Source organism: Chrysemys picta, chromosome 2 (assembly GCF_011386835.1).
Source record: "Chrysemys picta bellii isolate R12L10 chromosome 2, ASM1138683v2, whole genome shotgun sequence".
Lineage (NCBI taxonomy): Eukaryota > Metazoa > Chordata > Testudines > Emydidae > Chrysemys > Chrysemys picta.
Window position 1 is genome coordinate 214,717 of NC_088792.1, and position 21,286 is coordinate 236,002.

The 21,286-nt window shown below is 48.7% G+C and overlaps 1 protein-coding gene across 7 annotated transcripts in view; it reads right to left on the reverse strand.

Annotated features, from left to right (window-relative positions):
* SMARCD3 (SWI/SNF related, matrix associated, actin dependent regulator of chromatin, subfamily d, member 3) overlaps nucleotides 1-21,286 on the reverse strand; it is a 235,408-nt gene extending 214,122 nt beyond the window's left edge. For 2 of the 7 annotated variants that reach the window (XM_065582501.1, XM_065582502.1), the window contains exons 1-2: nucleotides 21,035-21,285; nucleotides 20,212-20,406 (exon numbers count right to left, since the gene is read on the reverse strand). The gene's annotated coding sequence lies outside the window, so the exon portion shown is untranslated. Of the gene's footprint in view, nucleotides 1-20,211; nucleotides 20,407-21,034 lie in introns of all 7 variants that reach the window. The other 5 variants (XM_042857116.2, XM_065582499.1, XM_065582496.1 and 2 more) reach the window with 4 other exon arrangements.

Here is a 21,286-nt window from a genome sequence, read left to right on the forward strand (position 1 = left end):
AAAACATGGCTATAGTTTGGGCAGCAAGGGTTGGGCATTGACCTTAGTAACTACAAACCTCGGCTAGCAGCAGCGGCACTGGGGAAGGGATTGGGGGAGGGGGGAGATAAATTTTGTGGTCCTGCCGCAGATTGCCCACCCAATGCTGCTTATGGTCTGGTACCCATGCCCCAGGGCCATGCTCACCAGGACTTGAGACGGTGAACTGGTTCAGTGAATACCTTGTGTAAATTAAAATGTTCTGCCTTAAACTTCTGTGAAATAAAGGGAGTGATTTTTATATAGCAACTCTGCACTAGATCCTGGGTGTGCACTGACAATGGTTGTTTTGTGCTTTCCACAGCTTACAGCTGAAAGTGCGGTCTTCAGCTCTTCCTCCGCAATGGCCAAGAGGCTCTCCCAGACAAGACAAAGGTGAAAGAGGACACGTGATGACAGGTTTAATGAGATTATGAATGCCTCTGGGACAGCGAACACCGAGGAGAGAGCGTGGAGGATTTCTCACTCTGAAAAACTGGACATGGACATGGTGAGCAGAAGAGCAGCCCAGGAAAGCGGCCATGGTATGCAGCAGGAAGTCCTGGGGATTCTGAAGGAACAGACATGTTGAGGCATCTGATTGACCTTCAGAAGAAATTTGGCAAAATGGTCTGGTGCCAATATAAGGATAGGCATGCCATCTATCACCCCATCGCAGTAGGGAACCCCATTGCACCAAAACCATCCAGTATCTCCTTGCCCAGAGTCACAACCCTTCTTAGCAAAAGGTGATTAATGGTCCTGCATACTTGGATCGCGACAGCCCCCACAGTGGATTTACCAACTCCAAATTGATTCCCCACTGACATGTGGAAGTCTGGCTTTATAAACTTCCCCATCGCAATCACCACTCACTTCTCCACTGTCAGAGCAGGTCTCATTTTTAGTATTGCTGCGCTGCAGGGCTGGGGAGAGCCCCGCACACAGTTCTTGGAAAGTGGCCTTGCACAAACGAAAGTTCTGCAACAACTGATCATCATCCCATAACTGCATAACAATGTGATCCCAACAGTCAGTGCTTGGCTCTCAATACCAGAAACGGCAATCCACTGTGCTCCGTTGCTGTGCGACTGCCAGCAGTAACTGGGAATTGTTTCATTCTATGGCTTCCAGCAGTGCTGCTTGAAGGACACTGCCATGTTCTCCATGGCAGTTCCTCTAGCAGCTCTGGAAATACTGCAGGATAAGGCACGTGGTATTTGTAATGTTCACAATAGTGCACAGTTCAGTGGGATACATGCTTCTTAGGATATAGTGTACACATGGCTATGCCAGCCTTTTGAAAAAAGGCGCGAAATATTATAGGTTCTAGCTGAAATCAGGGGAGGGAGAAAACTGCATTCTTGCCGCCAAGTTAAAGAAGTATGGGCTGGATGAATGGACTGTAAGGTGGATAGAAAGCTGGCTAGATCGTCGGGCTCAACGGGTAGTGATCAATGGCTCCATGTCTAGTTGGCAGCCGGTTTCAAGCGGAGTGCCCCAAGGGTCGGTCCTGGGGCTGGTTTTGTTTAATATCTTTATTAATAATCTGGAGGATGGTGTGGACTGCACTCTCAGCAAGTTTGCAGATGACACTAAACTAGGAGGCGTGGTAGATACACTAGAGGGTAGGGATCGGATACAGAGGGACCTAGACAAATTAGAAGATTGGGCCGAAAAAAACCTGATGAGGTTCAACAAGGACAAGTGCAGAGTCCTGCACTTAGGACGGAAGAATCCCATGCACTGCTACAGACTAGGGACCGAATGGCTAGGTAGCAGTTCTGCAGAAAAGGACCTAGGGGTCACAGTGGACGAGAAGCTGGATATGAGTCAACAGTGTGCTCTTGTTGCCAAGAAGGCTAACAGCATTTTGGGCTGTATAAGTAGGGGCATTGCCAGCAGATCGAGGGACGTGATCGTTCCCCTTTATTCGACATTGGTGAGGCCTCATCTGGAATACTGTGTCCAGTTTTGGGCCCCACACTACAAGAAGGATGTGGAAAAATTGGAAAGAGTCCAGCGGAGGGCAACAAAAATGATTAGGGGTCTGGAGCACATGACTTATGAGGAGAGGCTGAGGGAACTGGGATTGTTTAGTCTCCAGAAGAGAAGAATGAGGGGGGATTTGATAGCAGCCTTCAACTACCTGAAGGGGGGTTCCAAAGAGGATGGAGCTCGGCTGTTTTCAGTGGTGGCAGACGACAGAACAAGGAGCAATGGTCTCAAGTTGCAGTGGGGGAGGTCCAGGTTGGATATCAGGAAAAACTATTTCACTAGGAGGGTGGTGAAACACTGGAATGCGTTACCTAGGGAGGTGGTGGAGTCTCCTTCCTTGGAGGTTTTTAAGGCCCGGCTTGACAAAGCCCTGGCTGGGATGATTTAGCTGGGAATTGGTCCTGCTTTGAGCAGGGGGTTGGACTAGATGACCTCTTGAGGTCCCTTCCAACTCTGATATTCTATGATTCTATGGGACACACATGAAGCCATGCTCCCAGTCCCCCCTGCGAGAATGTTTTGGTCCCATGAGGCATTGTAAGCCCTTCCCAAAACACCCTGCGGTGAGTTGCACTGTGGGATAGCTACCCACACTGCACTGCTCCCTGCATCAATGCAAGCAATGCTAATAAGGACATGCTCCAGTGACACAAGGAGTGTGGTATGGACATACTCGACTGACTTAATTACTGTGGCAGCTGGATGTAGACCTAACTGAAGTCGACTTAAGTTTGTAGTGTAGACATGCCCTATGTCACTGACATCCTTGATTTTTTGCCCTTCTCTCTCACTACAAGGTCTGCCACACCCTTCACAGACTTGAGGCACCCCCACCATCTGTTTCTTCTCCCATACAGATGAGCACCTCTGACAAAAAGACCTCCCTCAACCACACAGACCTCCTCTGCTACAAATTCACTCTTTCCTCCCTCAGCACTGCCATCTTCCTAGCCAAACACCCTGCTCCTCTACTGGCACTCAATCCATCTGTCTCCTGCCCACTCCTCATTCTCTATGCAGGAAGCAAGCTCCAACAGGACTTCCTTCCCCCTCACTAAAAACGAGATCTCTCATCTGCTCAACTCCTCTAACCACTCCACCTGCCCCAGCAACCCTAACCCATCCCACCTCCCAGTATCCCTCACCCCCACTTTCATCCCTACCTCAATCTCTCCTACTACTCTGGTTCATCCCCTTCTCAAAATCAGCATGCCTTAGTCTCCCCACCCCTCATAATACACCCCACCTGCACCTCCAAATACTGACATATTTCCCTCCCCGAATAATACTTCATATTTACCCAGCACTTTCCATCCATTGAGCTCAAACTGCTTTACTGAAGTGGGTAAATATCATACCCCCCCCCCCCCTTGGGGGAGGGATAGCTCAGTGGTTTGAGCATTGGCCTGCTAAACCCAGGTTTGTGAGTTCAATCCTTGAGGGGGCCACTTGGGGATCTGGGGCAAAATCAGTACTTGGTCCTGCTAGTGAAGGCAGGGGGCTGGACTCAATGACCTTTCAAGGTCCCTTCCAGTTCTAGGAGATGGGATATCTCCATAAAAAAAAAAAAGGCAGAGGAAAGACGTTCCCAGCATCAGAGAATGAGTAAAATAACCACAGTGATTCTCACTCACACACATTTCCCCAGAGCTGCCAGCAAGAGGCAGGCTGAGGTTTGGAGATATTTCTGCAATAACCGTTCAATATAGCAGACTGGCAACACTGGTGAGAGTCAGGTCCTATTGCCAAAAAGCTTGGGTGAAGAGGTGGTGTTTGCAGTTAGCTCTGAGCGCTTTTGTGAGAGCCACAAGCATTGGTGTTAAGATCTTCACTAACATTCAAGAAGACTAAATTGCCACACACAAAAAAAAAAACACACTTTGTTAACAGAGTAAAGGTTTCCTGGTGGTATCACATGCCCTTCTGGAACACTGAATTCATCAAAACACAAATTTGTGTAAGCAAGAAAACATGGAGTAAAATACACTCCCACACAAACTGAATTCTGCCCCCCTGCAGCTGGCAATAGCCACTGGGAATTATCTACATGCACTCAAACTGCATTCACTGTGTTAGGTGTACCTGTATTGAATGGTGCAGGGACAGATGGAGCTCATCAGGAAAACTGTGACAATGATATGAAGCAATCTGAGAGGCTTTAGCCCTATGGGGGTGTATGTGAGCCCCTCTCCCCTTGTGTCTGATCAAAGGAAAGCCGTGCATGTGTAGCTGGAGAGATCCAGGATCCCTCATTTCAGCACTGTGTGTTGTAAGTTATGTCACCAGAAGGGCACAGGGGATTGTCAGCAGTTAGATGGGAAACGAGTGTGGTCTAAGAGTTCAACGAAAGGTAAGTGACAGTATACTGCTAGATGGCATTACGCACCTCAGGGGAAAACATTTGTAAAAGAAGTTGTCAAATTTAGCAGAGCTGGTGTTCTGTCCATGAAGCAGTTTAAGTGTATGAGCATAGGTGTTGGTAGCTCCTGTTCAGCACAGTTCACAGGCAGATTGTGAATATGAGCTATTGGCATAATGGGGCATTAGTCCCCAGGGCAGAGTTAAGGTTGCATGGGGGTGTACTATCAGGAGCTGCCTCCAATAATCAGGCCTAGTGGTTGGAGCGTAGGTCACAACTAGGCATAGGGTTGGGCCTGGGCCAAGGGTGGTGCTGGAATCGAGATCTGGGGACAGGCCAGGGTCAAAACTGAGATCAGAGTCTGTAGACAAACCAGGATCAGAACTGTAGCCAGAATCCAAGTGCAGGCCGGAGGCTAAAGCTGGGCCCCCAAAGCTCCCATTGGCCGGGAACAGGGAACCGTGGCCAATGGGAGCTTCGGGGGAGGTACCCGCAGGCGAAGCAGCACACAGAACCCTCTACCCCCCCTCCCCCAGGGGCTGCAGGGTCGTGGTGCCGGTCGCTTCCAGGAGCAGTGCAGCACAGGACAGTGTAGTGGGGTGGACACCCGCTCCTGCCCTGAAGGGCTTAAAACAGCCCCTGGGAGAGGGCTGTGGCAGGGAAAACAGCAATAGGCTGATTGGGGAAGCAACCACAGCTGGGCCACGCCCCAATCAGGCCTCAGCTGGCCCTATATAGAAGGCTGGGAGCCAGGAGCTCAGCAGTCTCTCTCTGCATTCAGAGAGAGAAGGGCCTGGCTGCAGGGAGCTAGAGACCGAGTACCTGAGTGGCAAGGCGGATCACTAGCCTGCAGAGGGCACTCCAAGGCTGGCAGAGCTAATTCCCAACAGAGACCAGCAGGAGGCGTCGCAGGGGTGAGTCCACTCTGCTACAGGCAGGTAGGGAGCCTGTCTTAGACCCGCTGCCACCCCAGAGCCGCTCCAGGTAAGTGGTGCCCGGCCTGGAGCCTGCGCCCCAACCACCTGCTCTGAGCCCCCAAGCCTCTGTGCTGAGCCCACACCGCTCCTGCACCCCAACCCCCTGCCCTGAGCCCCCTGCTGCACCCCACACCCTCCTGCACCCCAGCCCCCTGCCCTGAGCCCCCTCGTACATCCCGCACCCCTCCCGTGTCCCAACCCCTTGCCCTGAGCCCCTTCCTTCACACCAGAACCCCTCCCACTGATTAAGGGTTTGGAACGGGTCCCATATGAGGAGACTAAGGGGGGTTATGATAGAGGTATATAAAATCATGAGTGATGTGGAGAAAGTGGATAAGGAAAAGTTATTTACTTATTCCCATAATACAAGAACTAGGGGTCATCAAATGAAATTAACAGGCAGCAGGTTTAAAACAAATAAAAGGAAGTTCTTCTTCCCGCAGTGCACAGTCAACTTGTGGAACTCCTTACCTGAGGAGGTTGTGAAGGCTAGGACTATAACAGAGTTTAAAAGAGAACTGGATAAATTCATGGTGGTTAAGTCCATTAGTGGCTATTAGCCAGGATGGGTAAGGAATAGTGTTCCTAGCCTCTGTCTGTCAGAGGGTGAAGATGGATGGCAGGAGAGAGATCACCTGATCATTACCTGTTAGGTTCACTCCCTCTGGAGCACCTGGCATTGGCCACTGTCGGTAGACAGGATACTGGGCTAGATGGACCTTTGGTCTGACCCGGTACAGCCTCTCTTATGTTCTTATGTCCCACACCCCGCACTCCTTCCCGCACCCCAAGCCCCTGCCCCAGCCCTACATTCATGGTCCTGCATCCAACTTCCCCACCCAGATGTGGTCCTCGGGCCAAAACGTTTGCCCACCTCTGCCCGAGAGGGACCAGGTCACATTCCAGATCCCAGCACACATGCAAAGGTAGGGAGACTGGCTCACACTCCCTGGGAGAACCCCCCCAGATCCTGGAACACACATGGGAGGGAGAACGTGAGGTTCACAGATTCTTCCCTAGTTGCCCTGCCTTTCACCTTCCGTGTCCCCTTTCCCTAACCTTAACCTTTTCCCACACCTGAGCTCCCAACCCCCTCCTTTCACTATTGCCCAGGCCTATTTATCTTCCTTCCCTAGCAGCAAGCATCTGCATGTTCAATTATTTTTCCCAAAAAATATTTTGATTATATTTCCCACAAATAAAAAAATAAGCCTGAGACACACATTTTGGCAGTATGCCTTCATACCTTTACCAGATTTCTACCCAAGGTGGACTCTCGACATGTCTGGGTGGGTCAAGTTCAAGGACTACTGATCAGCCCCTTGAGCTATCCAGCTTCAGTGACACTATCAAGGCTAAAAATCCTGTTGGCTCCTCTGGCTTCACATGCTCCGTATAATTTGTTTAGCTGTGAGCCTTAGGAACATGAGGTTCAAGCCATTCCAGAGAACTAAACTCTTTCTTAACTACTATTTTGCTTCCCCAAAGGGCTAGTGGATTCCATGAACAGTCTGGGGGTAACCATTTAGTGAATTACACTCTGTGCCAGGATCAGAGCTGTGACACTGGCAGACTAGGTGCCAGCTCATGCTCGCCAAGACCCCTAGGCCTCAACTGAACATTGCCAAATGCATAGCTGGAAACCAGTCTGCCTCACCTGAGTGTTACATTGTTAAAATAGGAATTACATTTATAAAAATGTGTATAGTGTTTAGACATCATGAAATGCTTGTACATTGCTGCATATATTAATTTCACTTATAACATCCATACTCCATGTGATAAGGTTATATGGAGTGTTTGCATTGTAAACCTCTATAACTGTTACTCCTGGGGAAATTCTGTGCTACTGCGCACATGCAAAATTCATGTCTGAACACAACCTTTTTTTCCCCTGCAGAAACTGCATTCTGCCTAAGAAGTGCTGCAGTTCAGCCGGCTACAAGCTGTTTTGGCACCACAGCGGCCTCTGGCAGACAAAGGTGGAACTGCACCACTTCTTGGGCAGAATGTATTTTCTGAGGGGAAAATAATTGTGCACAGCAGTGCAGAATTCCCCCAGGAGTAGAAGTTCATCACAGCACCCTGCCCACAGAGCCAGGTTAGGTCTGACAGAGTGGTGCACACAGGGCTGCTGGGGGGTCACAGATAGAATCAGAATGGCTAGTGAGGGGGATAGACTGGGGTGAGGTCTCAGGAGCTAGTGGGATGACAGCACTGAGCCAGGGGCTGAATGGGAGGGGGGCTGCAGGGCCACATGGGGAGGGGGGACGTGGGGACAGGGGCAGATGTACCTGAGTGAATGGGAGAGGCTTGAGGTCAGCTAGGGTCTGCATGGGGGAGGCTCCCCAACTCCCTAACAATCTTCCCCCCCCCCAACAAAAACTTGTTCCATACTTCTCACATCCACACCCAACAACCCACCAGATTCACTCCAGGCTCCTTCCCTCTCCCTCAGCTCCTCCGTTACCCCTGACTCCCCCAAGCCTCTTCACTGCTTCTGATGGGTGTGGGAAATTATTTTTTTCTGCCAGAATTCAAGCTGTGGATTGAGTCCACATGCACATCTCCGCTTCCTGGGTGTGGTAGGGAGCAATTAACAAAGTCTTTGTTCTCTGATGTTTCAGTGTCTCATTTAGTTTAAATGAATTACTCAACGGTCTGTATTAATATGCCTAGTAAGGAATCTATTTGTCAAAAAAAAGTTACCAGAACCTTCCTGACAGGTATTTTGAAATAAATTACCAAAATAATTGAAACTGGTGTGATTATATTGTTATTTTGACAAATAAAATATGCAGAATTTTGCAGAATTTTAAAATATTGCCCGCAGAATTTTTACTTTTTTGGCACAGAATTTTTAATTTCTTGATGCAGAATTCTCCCAGGAGTAAACTGTGTAATTGTGTAACTCACCAAACAGGAAAGAGGCAATCATTAATGTGAAATGCTGACTTCCTTCACAAGATGGTAGGTCCTGCCCACCAAGAAGGCCCACTGAAACCAAATGAGACATTGAAGCAGCAAAGAACAAAGACTTTAATTGCTCTCCACCACACCCAGGAAGAGGAGATGTGCATGTGGACTCACCCCATCAGCTTGAATTCTGGTGGAAAAAAATCAAAATCCCTGATAAGAAGAAACTATCTCTATGATGCATGGATTTTGAGAGGGCAATATTTCTAAGCATAAGCAATGGATCCCCAGCTGCTTAGCCTGCGTTAGCCCTTAAGGAAATCTAGAACTGCCTTATTATAGAAGCTTCTATCACCTTTTTGAACCTAAGTAACTCATCTGTGTGCATGTTTACCTGCTTTAACCTTGTAAATAACATGTTTCTTTTTCTTAGTTAATAAATCTTTAGTTTATTATGGCATTGGCTACAAGCGTTGTCTTTGGTGTAAGATCTCAAGTGCAATTGGCCTAGGGTAAGCAACCGGTCCTCTGGGATTGGGAGTAACCTGAATATTATTCTGATTTTTCTAAGGGACCATCACAAATTCAAGCTTCCCTCAGTGGCAAGATAGACCAGAGTACCCAAGGGGACTATCTGACTCCATGGCCTTGGCTACACTCGGGAATTAAGCACAAGTGTAGTCGCGCCACCAGCGCGGCGAGAGAGCTCTCGCAAGGCTGTATGTACTCCACCTCTCCGAGGGGAGTAGCTTGCAGCACTGCGAGTGTGCAGCACTGCAGGCTCTGATTACACTGGCACTTTACAGGGCTGCACTTGCTGCGCTCGGGGGGCGGGAGGAGGGGCGTTTTCACACCCCTGAGCACAGCAAGTTGCAGCGCTGTACAGCGCCAGTGTAGCCAAGGCCAAAGTTAAGGCTGTTGCAGTGCTTGAGGAGTTTACACTAGATACTTGTATAACCCACACACCTCCTGGGTGTGGTGCTCAGACCCCTCTAGTGGCACCTAGACCACTTAGAGACTAATGAGTCTTCTACAGCCTTTGCTAGGGGCCATGTGGCTTTTAGCTCCTGCAAGAGTTTCATGCATTTAGCTCCGGAGGTCCCAGAATCAATCCCGCCTACCAACAACCAGGGTCTGTTGCCATTACACTTGGTTGGTGAACTCGCATCCGGTTTGGGCTTTGGGCCTTGCTTCTTAGCAGTCTGCCCTGAGGTTGGTACTCGTGCTCTGGAGCCACTCCAGACAGCTTGACAACAGCCCTGGTTTGATCCCCAAGTATGGGCAAAAATGCCAACCTTTTGATACAGCCACTTCCCCCAAAAAAGCTGTTCTAGAGAACCCTTTGCTCAAAATGATCCCAAATTCAGTTCACTAACCTATCCCGTATCCCCAAGATGCGCAACAAATTTCAAGGCAATCCAAATAACTGTGCAGATTTTAGAGCACACACAAGAGTTGAGCTTTAAACAAAAATCTGGTCTAGACTTTATAGTAGATGTGGCAGATCCATATAGTGGAGTAAAAAGTATAATGAGGAAAAATGTGAAGATGACTGGGGAGCATCCCAAACCCCAGCTAGGACAGAGTTATAGCCTGAAAGGCCCTATAGTGGGGAGCCTCCCCCTCTTTGGCAGGAAATAAGAATGAGATGCAGCCAGGAGTGGTATAGCTAATACACCTGGGAGTAGGCAGGGGAGACAGCACTCAAATCCCCACACATTATAGTAGCCAGGGTGGGCTATAGACACATTTGGGGATCTTACATCCACAGACCCAGTTGTATGCAGGGGTGTATGCAGTTCTGGTCACCCCATCTCTAAAAATATTCAACAGAGTTAGGGCATTCAGAAATGAGTCAAAATAGGATTAGAAGTTGGAGAGACTTCTATCTGAGGAGAGATTGAAAAGATTGGGATCCTTTACATTAGAAAGGAGATAAATAAGGGGGGGGTAGAGGAATACAAGATAATGAAAGGGATAAAGAAGAAAAAAAATCAAGCATTTCTATTTACTCTCTCATAACAGAGAAACAAGGGGATAGCCAATGAAATTAATAAGGCAGCCCACTCAGAAGTGATAAAAGGATTTTAAAAAACACTGCACGATTAGCCACCTGCTCTCCGAACTCCTCTACAATCACATCATCATCCTGCAGTCAGTACAAAGTGCTGGTGTTAATATCACCTGCCTTGTCCTTTGTTCTGACTGCATCACGCCCTTTTTCAATCCCTCCACCAGCTTCCCCTTCCTCCACCACTTCAGAATAGAAAAACTTGCTCATCTCCCAGATCTACTCACTGCTCTCTAGGCCTAAGTTTTGCTCACTGTGAGTTTCAGGCCTGGGAAATGTATTCCCCTTTGCTCTTCTACTGTATTATCAAACTGTCGCATTAGCTGGGATGTAATGTGTGCAGAAACATTTCTTCCTTCAAACCAGAGAAAAGGACTCCACTGAACTACAAATTCCCTGCTTATCCTAGGGTTACCATATTTTGTGCCTCCCAAAGAAGGACACTCCATGGGGCCCCACCCCTGCCCCCGCCCCAACTCCGCCCCCTCCCCTGCTTCCCGCGAACATTTGAGTCGCGGGAAGCCTGAAGCAGGTAAGGGGGAGTGTGGGGGGAGGAGGCGCGGCCCAGGGGTGCTGGCCCCGGCTCCCGGCCCACCACCCCCGGCCCGGCCTGGCACCGCCGGCCCGGCCCCCGATCCCCCGGCCGAGCCCCCGAGCCCCCGGCCCGGCCCGAGCCCCCGGCCCTGCCGACCCGGCCCCGCCCCGGAGCCCCCGGCCCCGCCCCGGAGCCCCCAGCCAGGCACCTCACTGCAGGCCCGGCCCGGCCTGGCACCGCTGGCCCGGCCCCCGAGTCCCCGACCCGGCCCCGCCGGAGCCCCCGGCCCTGCCGACCCGGCCCCGCCGGAGCCCCCGAGCGCCCGGCCCCGGAGCCCCTGGCCAGGCACCGCGGGCCCGGCCCCGGAGCCCCCGGCCCGACCCCCGAGCACCCGCACCACCGGCCGGCATGTCCCGATTTTCCCGGACATGTCCGGCTTTTTGGGCTTTCCCCCCGGACGGGGATTTGGAGCCCAAAAAGCCGGACATGTCCGGGAAAATCCGGACGTATGGTAACCCTAGCTTATCCCTCAGGTGCCTCCCTGACTCTCAACCTAGCAGAGGTATCACCTTCCTTACAGAATCTGCAACCAGGCATGTCTACACAACAGTAATGAGGTGTGAGATTGCTGCATATGTAGACACCCCCATATTAGCTTTAATCTATCTTGCGCAGGTACCAAAAACAGTGAAGCCACAGTAGCATGGTCTAGCCACCAAGTACATAACCTGACTACATAATTGGGCAGCTAGCCCATGCTGCCACAGCTTCACTACTATTGGTATCTGAGCTAGCTAAATCCAAAGTATCTTGGGTATGTCTACATGTGCTGCAATTGCACCTCTGATTTCAGCAGACGGACAGACCCTCAATTATTGAAGCAGAAGCTCCTGAGATGGGAATGTAGTCCAACACTAATTTCTTACAGATAAAGCCAAGCGCAGCACCACAATTCACAACTCACTTCTCCCTGTTACTGGAAGGGTCTGAGCACTCGAGGTATGTCCATACTGCAATTAAACACCCACAGCTGGCCTGTGTCAGCTGACTCGGGATCTGGGATTGTTTAATTGCAGTGCAGATGTTTGGGCTGAGGGGGAGGATCCCAGAGCTCCGGGTCCAGACTTAGCCCGAACGTCTACACTACAGTGAAATAGCCCCATGGCCCAAGTCAGCTGACACAAGCCAGCCTTAGGTGTTTAATTACACCACAGACATACCCAGAGCGTACAGAGTCCTTAGATTCAGGCAGGTCAAACAAAGAGCTTGGGCTGTCAGCTTCCACACAGAGGCTTCCCATTGGAGTGCTTCTCGCTGTATTTCCATGGGAACAGACTTGTGCCTTTCCCGTTGCCGAGGAGATGCTGTCATTGCTTTCTAAGGCCGGGGAACAATGTCCTGAGAACATTTCAGGGTATTGAGGACCTCAGAGTGCCTAAAGCCTGGAAGGGATTTTACATCGACAGATCAAAGCCCCCTAACTATACAGGCAGGATACTCTCATCCCCATTCCTGTTCTTCAGCTCCAATTTTGGGCAGTTTACTAAACATGCCAGATTATTCCCTACAGCTATTTTTGGTATCTAAATTTAAAGAGAGAGACTTAATTTAAAAATCACGTCTGAAAAATCTTTCCTGCTACTGTCCTGGTAACGTCTTCCATTCCCTCTTCAACTAACCAAAATTGTAGAAAATTTGGCATTAGCCTGCATTTTGTGTAGAGCTGGTTGGTTGGCCAGGTGTCCCCTACCCTAGGCAGAGCCAGTTAGCAAAGTCAGTCAGTCACTCTCTTGTGCAGTAACAGAGGGAAAATATTTTAAATAGGATGGTAAAGCCACAAAAAATGGTGTGGGGGGGCACATATTTCCCAACAACAAGTCTTGTTCCTTCATGCTTTTCATGATACAGCTTATCCCTGAACCATGGAGACCTCGGGGGTGGGAATGGAGCAGGCACATTGGTGCCTGAGGGTCAGTGGCTGTGGTTACTGAGCAATCTTAGTAGCTCACTAGATCACCTATTTCCTGGCCTGTTTCAGCGACTGAGGAGGGGTTACCAGTATATCTGGCCAGTCCAGAAGCTCCCGGGGATGCTGTTTATCTGTAAATGAGGATTTTCAAACCAGAAGGGACCATTATGCAGTATGTCTGATTAGATAATCATAACACAGGCCAAACATCCTTACCCAGTAGTTTCTGCATCAAGCCCATAACTTCAATTTAAGATATATCATCTCATTTAGAAAGAGATCCAGACTTGATATAAAAATTTCATGTGATGGAGAATCTACCACATCCTTAGGTAAACTGTTCCATTAATTACCATGCCGGTAAAGAATGCATACCTTATTTCTAATCTGAATTTGTCTAACTTCAGCATCCACCCATTGGAGCTCATTCTGCCTTTTTCTGTTGGATTCAAGGCCATCTATTATCAAAATCTCTTCCCTATGGATACTTACAGAATGTGACCAATTCACTGTCAACCTTCTCCTGGATAAACTAAATAGATAGAGCTTCTTTAGTCTCTCACTATTAAGGCAGGTTTTCCAGACCTTAAATCATCCTTGTTGCTATTTTCTGAACCCTTTCTAATTTTTCAACATCCTTTTTGAAGTGTGGACACCAGAATTGGATGCACTATTCAGTAAAGGTCTCACTAATGCCATATATAGAAGTATTATTACCTGGGTATTCCCTTGCTTATACATCAAAGGATCGCATTTGCCCTCTTAGCTACACCATGACACTGGGAGCTCACGTTAGTTGATTATCTACCATGACGCCTAAGTTCTTCTGTTGCTGCATTGCAGGACACTGCACCCCATCCTGTAAGTGTGATATTCTTTGTTTCTAAATGTATGATGTTGTAGATTGCTGTATTAAAATGCATGGTGTTCAAATGGCACATTTTGCCAAACAATCCAGATTGATCTGCATAACTGACCTATCCCCACCATTATTTACCACTCCACCATCTGCATATTTTGTTGGCAGTGATTTTATATTTTCTTCTAATCTTTATTGATTTCTTCCAGATTTTATATTTTCTTCCCAGTTTGGAGAAAGTGTCAGTCCAGAATAGGGAACTGTTTCTTGTGTTCCCTATATCCACACCCAGTCTGAAATTAGGTCCAGAGTATGAATGACAATGTGGCAAGGTCAAGAGACAACCTGTGGTAAAAAGGAGGGTAGATGAAGATCTCATACTACTGCATCAACAACAGGGGACTGGATGTGACTATCCAGGAGGCCCCTTCGAGTCCCATGTTCCTATCAGAGGTGGTATTAGCGTAGATGTTGAAGATACTTAGGGCAGTAAATACTGAACCACCATGTCACACTGCATCCCTGTCATCTCCTCCCAGATGTTGGTCTTGAAGGTCTCTCAGGTCTCACGGGGCTCTGGAGGTCTGCAGATTAGCAGGATGCACATCTGGGATTTTTGGTGATTTACAGAGGACTTCCTCAAGATGCTCCAGACAAGACTGAAATGATGCTGGTTCTAAAAGGGAAATGCTTCAAAGAACTGGTCAAGATGACTCCACCTTCAACTCACGACATATAGCCCCCAATAATCAAAATGATGTGAAGCCTCATGGTTGTATTTGATTTCATAGATTCCAAGGCCAAAAGAGATCAATGTAGTTATCTAGTCTCACCTCCAGTATAACACAGCCTATCAAACTTCAATGTCAACTCTAGGCTTCACTTTTTAAAAAATGTGAGATTTATACACAAATGAATAAGAGGACATCTATCCATGGCCATTGATACCTATCTGTGGCAAAGGTGATGATCAATGTTGTGATAACAAGATGGATAGGGCAGGGCTAAGTTATGAAAGGCCTTGAAGGTAAGGACAGGAAGTTTGTGTCTGATACGTTGGAGGAGGAGCTAGCGGAAGGACTAAAAAGAAGGGTGACCTAATCAAAGCGACAGATCAGGAAGATGATCCTCGCAGAAGTATACTAACTCCTCACTTAATGTTGTAATTATGTTCCTGAAAAATGCGACTTTATGCGAAACAATGTTAAGCAAATCCAATTTCCCCATAAGAATTAATGTAAGGGGGGGGGGTTAGGTTCCAGGGAAAAAAATTTCACCAGACAAAAGACATTATATACATATACAGTATAAGTTTTAAACAAATTTAAACAAACAGTTTAACATTGTACACACCAATGAATGATTGTGAAGCTTGATTGAGGTGGTGGAGTAAGAGGGTGGAATATTTCCCAGGGAATGCCTTGCTGCTAAATGATGAACTAGCACTCAGCTGAGCCCCGCTGTTGTTAATGTAGCCTCACACTCCACAAGGCAGCATGGACTGAGGCAGGAGGGAGGAAACACAATAGATGCAGGGTAGTAGCTGCAAACACTTCCCTGCAAAAACTAAACATGATAATGAGGCCACGCTATCCAGCTGGAGCGCACCACTCCCTTCTCCTGACAGCACATGCACAGCTGCACAGGTGCCGACTTTCCAAAGTGCTGGGGGTGCAAGCATGTGTGAGAGACAGAGAGACATGCATTGACCCTTTAAGTACACTGACTGCACTTCAAGTACGTTGCCCTTTTAAGCAGATCGGCCAGTTCAGACAGGAAGCAACAGCTTCCAGGCAGCTCCCTCCATTCTGTCCCCCCAGCCCTGTCCCCCTCCTCTGCTTTGTGGAGAGGGGGTACAGAATGGGAGGGGGAGCAGGAGCAGGGGGACATCCTGATATCAGCACCCCTCTTCCCCCCCCCCAAAAAAAAAGCAGGAAGCTCCCAGGAGCAGCTCCACGGCAGAGGGCAGGGCAGGAGCAGCACAGCAGTGGGGAGAGGGACAGCTCAACAGCTGCTGGGCAGCTATGGAGCCACAAACCTTACAGGGAATTTAGGGGAGCTGATGGGGGGGCTGACTGCCTCCCCGGTTCTAATCCCCACAAGGAGGGGCTGCTCTTCCAGAGAATCCTGCAAACGGTGGACAAAGCAGGCAGCTGCCAAACAACGTTATCAGGGAGCATTGCACAACTTTAAACAAGCTTGTTCCATAATCAGCGCCGGCTCTAGGCACCAGCCCTCCAAGCATGTGCTTGGGGCGGCATTGTCTAAGGGGCAGCACTCCGCCCCCTTTTTTTTTTTCTTGGGGTGGCAAAAAGCCACTGGCCCTGTCAACGCGTGAGCTGGGATCTGCGCCCCCTGCACAGCCCAGCGGCGCCCTGCACAACCCACTCGGGCAGGGAAATGCCACACCACCCTGGGGAGACTCGGCGCGGCAGTGGCAGCAGGACCCCTCCTCCCTCCCTGCATTCCGGGCCCCGCTTCCCTCCCCTCCCCGGCTCCTCACATACTCCGGGAGCCCCTCTCGCCGCCGCTGCAGCCCGGGCTCAGCTCCAGGGCCTGGGCTGCGGCGGCGAGAGGGGCTCCCAGAGTGTGTGAGGAGCCAGGGAGGGAGGGAAGCAGGGTCCCCTGGAGCCAAGCCCAGACTGCAGCGGCGGCAAGAGGGGCTCCTTGAGTGTGTGAGGCGCAGGGAGGGAGGGAAGCAGGGTCCCCTGGAACCGAGCCCGGGCAGCGAGAGGGGCTCCCGGAGTGTGTGAGGAGGTGAGAGGCCGGCTGGACTTGTCAGTGCTGAGCAGGTAGCCCTGCAGCCGGAGATCCTCGCCTTCCCGCCCGCCGGGGCTGGGCCAAGGTGCGGTGAGGCTGAAGAGCAGCAGGTCTGGGTGGCTCTCCAGGTCCTCGGCCGCCAGCATGTCGGGGGTGAAGGCAGTGAGCACAAACTGATCCACCTCAGCCACCAGCAACACCACGAAACCCAGGGAGGGAACCGTGTTCTCCGCACCGCCCCGCAGCCACCCCGCCACCTGGAAGTACTCCCGCTCCGCACCGCCCAGCAGCTCCACCTGCGTGGGGATGGAGTCGCGGCTGGGCCAGGGCTCGGCCGCTGTGTGCTGGTAGCAGATCCAATGTTTGGGGTGGAGGGGAGCCCAGTGCTGGGGCGGCAGGGGATGGGGGGGGGCACTGGTGGGCAGGGGGGGAGCCCAGGGCTGGGGTGGGAGGCAGCCAAAAATTTTTTTGCTTGGGGCGGCAAAAAACCGAGAGCCAGCCCTGTCCATAATAGATCAGCAACGTAACAACGTTAAGTGAGGAGTTACTGTATACTAAATAGATTTGTAAGGGGCAAGGTTGACAGTTGTCAAGGCCAGAGAGGTCATAGTAAAGTCATGAAATGACCTTCTTCTGTCACCACTGTGACCACACCACCCAATTTCCTGAATCCCTCCATTACTTCTGTCATTGCACACTGTCATTTATACTTAGAACTGCCTCACACTTCTTATCCAACAAGCATCCTTGATCTCTTCCTTGAAACTCAAGGGACACTTATCCACTACATAAAGTGCTAGTCCTGTGTCCCCGTGTTAAGTTGCTAAATACCAGACATACTTGGCCACAGCATAGCAGTTAACGAACCCATCTGAGGACATTTTTGAGCAATACACATTGTGAGATGAGAACATCTAGTAGTCACTATATATGGCATGAATACATTCTGGCAAGTATAATACAAATACTTGTTGGTATGAGCTACAAAAACATGTATGTCTATTTTAGTTATTTACATTTGTCTAAAAGTAATTAACTATGCAGGATTACGGCACCTCTACACAACTTAAATACATACAAAGAGAGCTATCCATAAAAGAGATTTTGAATCCTCCCCATCTCAAAATATGAGCCCTTCCAGAAAACCCTAGGAAAAGAGTTGAGTCTTACAGCATGCGCTGAATGTTATAACTAAGCCCCTACTTCATTTGCAATACTGTGGAAGTTGCAGATCCCACAACATTAGGCTTCCACTGCTATTTGGATTTTAATTGGCTTACTTTGCACAGTCTGCAATTTTGCATATATTTTGAGTATGTAATTAGTACTGCACTAACATACAATTCCTGTAAAATTTTAAAGGCTAAAGTGACTGGACTCGATTTCTACAGCAGTTATGTTAAGACTTTTAGTCTTCTAAATTGTATATTGTATCGGTCACTTTTTTTAAATGAATGTAATATAGTTGCAGCAAAATGTCTGGTAATCAAAAAAATTAGCAGGCATAACATAATACTTGAGTGTTTATATAATTCCAGCAATTTTTTCTTAAACAAATAGGTCTACTCTGGCTTTTGCAAATTACCGCTATTAATAAAGGTACATTATTACTTTTCCATGATTTTCCATGTCTTGTCTGCAACTCAGCCGCAATTATTTGACAATCATCCCACAATTCAAGTAGAGTCTTAGTTATAATGGTCCAACCTTTGCTGGACAGGGCTTGGGAAATTAGCCAGGTCCAGAATCAGAGGGCCCCTTAAGAAAAATACCCTCCCTCCAGCTCTCTTCTGTTTAAAGCATCAGGCTGTTAACCTTGAGGTCTCTCACTGAACACCACTATAGCAACTTCACATTGGGAGAGAGGCAGGTCCCAAACCTTTTAGAGCTTGGTAGGGCAAAACCAACACCTTAAATTCCATCCCAAACTCCTCAGACTCTTGAACACCAACACAACATGCTCTCTGTATGAAACAAATTGGCAGACAAACTCATTCAGCAGTAACTTCAGCTGCCAGATGACCTTAAGGTGCAAACCAATGTAGAGCACACTGCAATAGTCTAATATTGAGGTGACAATGACAGGGACAACTGTAATGATGTCTCAGAACTGGAAAGCAAATGTTGCACCCTCCTTGCCAAACGCAGATGGGAAAAAGCAATTTGGCTACAGCTGCTACTGGGGCATCCAGCGGCTGCCTAAGACGTAACACAGTCCCTAAATGGCAAACAAGAGTGATAAATGGCAGGTGCACTCCTTCGACCAAGCAGGCTGATAATCACTATCATTCTTTCCCGTTGCTTCCCCCAGCCTTCCAGCATTACCTTGTTCTTATCCGAGTCAAGCCTCGGCCAGCCAGCTTTCATCCATGCTCCAATCTTTGCCAGATATTGAGCAAGAGTCCTTCATGAGGAGTCTAAAAGTCAAGACTGTATGCCTTTCTAAAAGGCACACTCATGGGCTGGACGCAGGAATTTACTAGGTGTAATTCTCTGACCTGTCTTATGCAGTAGGTCAGACTGGATGATCATAATGGTCCCTTCTGGCTTTAAAAATGCATGAAGTGGTTCAGCTGCACCAACTGGACTGGAAAAGATGAGGTATTAAGTTTTCAGTCATCAAGATCCAGTAACTGGAAGCAGAAGTTAGACAAATTCAAACTAGAAATAAGGCCCAAATTTTTACCAGTGAGGGTAATTAACCATCGGAACAACTTACCTGGGCCACAGTGTATTCTCCATCACTTGGAATCTATAAAGCAAGACTGGGTGTCTTTCACTCAACAACAGGCTCTAGCTCAACCAGAAGTGATGAACTTGATGCAGGAATCACTAGGAGAGATTCTCTGGCCAGTGTTGTGCAGGCGGCCAAACTGGCTGATCATAATGGTATAATCATAAGCTATAAAATTGTTACCTTCACTAGGGTAACACTGCGTTCTTCCACTACTCTTATTACCAATGACCACTGAAGTGAACTTTGCAAGTCTAAGTAGGAAAAAAGGCACTGATCCAACCAGGAAAAAGAGAAAACCGAATACAGAAACTGTAAAGAAGTGACTGTGCAACAGGAGGCAGTATGGCTCATCTGAAAATGCTCCAGTGGAAGTGACAAGAGGCAGAGGAATTGATACTAAAGATGAAAGAATTGAACTGGAGATTCCAGTATGTTGGTGTAAATGTAGAGTTAACCAATGGGTATCCATGGAGGCCAGGGAGGGAGGAATAGCAGGCAGAGGAGAATTTATTGTGTGACACTACATGAAGGAAATGAGAACTCAAAAAAATGTTGTTTTAGGTATGCTGCAAAGATAAGCATGATACCTATGCAAGTCCGTGACAGCCTGGCAAGCATCAATCACCCTTAGTGAATGGAGGAGGAGTTACTGTGAATGAACACCTTAAGCTCCTCCTCTTCCCTTCTCCCCTACAACAGGGGCTCCTTTGCTCTCTCAGTGGCTGCCTCTCCCTCTCCAAGCCAATCTCCCTGCTTTGCTCATGTCAGTTTCCTCTCTACCAGCCACGATGGGAATCAACATCTACCCCCAGTATATTTGGATCTTAACTAACCAGAGCACCAGCTAAGATATCCAGTACTAAAGGGGCACCTCAGTCTAGGACTGACTCCAGGCAACAGTCCTAACATGCCCAAGATCCCCAACCCCAGACATTCTCCCTGCCTCCCATGCAAACCATATACATCCTCCTTCCCACCAGGAACAATCCACTTTCCAAAGGGTTAAACCTACCTGTACCAGACTAGGTGGATGATGAAGGCCTTGAGTCACATGTACTTGGAACAATGGGAAACAAGAAGCTTATTCAACTGTGCAGTAGGAGGAGGCTGGTTGGTTATGTCATGATGAATTAGCAGGAAGGTTCTGATCTAACTGAAGCAGGAACTGCTGTAACGCAGCAAACCCAGGACACATTCGAATCCAGCTCTGAAAGGAGAAGGTAGGCAGTGAGTGGGAGGGAAGAGATGAACACAACACATAAGTGTGAACTTGCTGGGTCAGCACTGACCTGAGACATACCTTTGCAAGCTGTGAGAAGAAAAAGATAGAAAGACTATCAGCCCCATATGTTGAAGAAAGAGTGGAGAGTATTTACTGATATTGCTGTTCCTGTGCCCAACAGGAGGAATATAACCTAGAAGGGCTTGTCTTCACTACCCGCCTAGATCGGCGGGTAGAAATCAATCTCCCGGGGATCAAATTATCACGTCTCGTCAGGATGCGACAATCAATCCCCGAATTGACGCGCGTACTCCACCAGCCCAGGTAGGAGTAAGCGCCGTCGACAGGGGAGCCGCGGCGGTCGATTTGCCTCTGTCCTCACAGCGGGGTAAGTCGGCTCGGATACGTCGAATTCAGCTACGCTATTCGCGTAACTGAATTTGCGTATCTTAAATCGATCCCCCCCCCCCGTGTAGACCTAGCCTTAGACTCCAGCTATTATTGGGAAAGTGAGCTAGTTCAGGAGCTGTAACAGCGTCAGTTTGCTGGTGTATAAAGAGAGGCTACAAAAGACAGACAGCAAAGTACGATATTTTAGCAGAGACACTGTTACCTCAGCTGTACCAGGACATGGAAGGTGTGGAACTAGCTGTGCTAAGGCAGGTGAGGAGATGTAAATACAGATGTATACAGAGGGTAGGGTAAGATCCAAATATCCAGGGGTAGGTAGGCTGGAATGGAGCTGTTGATCTAGTTGTTTCTAGGGCACATGGGCAACATGAGTGGGTGCAGAGTCATCTCTGCCAGGGCAAGTCCAGAGCAGATCCTGCCATTCCTGGGGAAGGGGATGCAGATCGAACTCTGT